This window comes from Oryctolagus cuniculus, chromosome 15, assembly GCF_051225735.1.
Source record: "Oryctolagus cuniculus isolate XC-2025 breed Fujian yellow rabbit chromosome 15, ASM5122573v1, whole genome shotgun sequence".
NCBI classification, from domain to species: Eukaryota; Metazoa; Chordata; class Mammalia; order Lagomorpha; family Leporidae; genus Oryctolagus; species Oryctolagus cuniculus.
In genome coordinates, this window is record NC_142881.1 from 46,138,503 (window position 1) to 46,139,564 (window position 1,062).

At 42.1% G+C, this 1,062-nt stretch overlaps 1 pseudogene; it reads right to left on the reverse strand.

The window, feature by feature from the left end:
• Nucleotides 1-603: 603 nt before the first annotated feature.
• LOC127484296 (U2 spliceosomal RNA) lies at nt 604-763 on the reverse strand (annotated as a pseudogene).
• Nucleotides 764-1,062: the final 299 nt, after the last annotated feature.

Genomic DNA, 1,062 nt, shown 5'->3' on the forward strand with positions numbered 1-1,062 from the left:
AAGTGGGGTGATTATAGGGGTTTGGGACATGCAAATGGGGCTGGAGTGCAGGGGAGGCTGTAGGGAAGGGCTGGTGACAACTTCTCCTTGCTCACTGCCTCCTTGCCTACATCCTCTCTTCCACCCCAAATCTCAGCGATTTTTGTCCTGTAATCTTTATGCGAGTTTAAGGAAGGAAGGTCTGACTTCTTTAACTTCATCATACTGTATCAGAGTGTCATCCCTTACTAACTGATCTAGAGATTCTATAGGAGGGGCTAGAGATTTGCCATTCATCATTGGTAATGACTGGGATCCCTGCATGAATGTCACCTTTATGTGAAACTGGTGAACTCTGGGGGAGGCAAATCTGATGACTAGGATGAGAATCCACGGGTGAAAAAGTAGCCAAAGTAAGAACTGTCAGAGAAAGGAGAATATGTTTTACGGCTTCATAGGTAGTGAAAGCCAAGAGTTTCTCTTGCCAAAATCATGAACCCATTTAGCTAAGATGCTCAAGACAGCAGACAAGTTTCTAAAACTGGCTTCATTGTTGCTAGTGAGGTTTTTTTTTTCCATACTGCATTATGGTACAAAAGTTTACCAGGGAGTTTTCCTGTCAATGGTGGTTTTCTAATAAAGAAGGGAAGGCATGTCAGCAGGGAAATACAATGGACTTAAATTCATATCTCTCCTTCAAAAAGTTTATTGAAAATGCAAAAAAAAAAAAAACTGATAAGAACAGATACTACACTTGATCTTAGCCAAAAGGCCGAGAACCGCTAATACTAACTGATAGAATTAAAAAGGGAGAGAACGATCCAATATGGGAAGTGGGATACACAGCAGACTCATAGAATAGCAGATGTCCTAAACAGCACTCTGGCCTCAGAATCAGCCCTTAAGGCATTCGGATCTGGCTGAAGAGCCCATGGAGTATTATAGGCATGAAAAGCCCAGACACTCTGGCAAAAAAACAAGCAAACAAACAAAAAAAAACAACTAAATGAAAGATCTCTGCCAGTGAGATCCCAGTGGAAAGAATGGGCCATCAACGAAGGAGGTACCTTTCTCTGAAGGGAG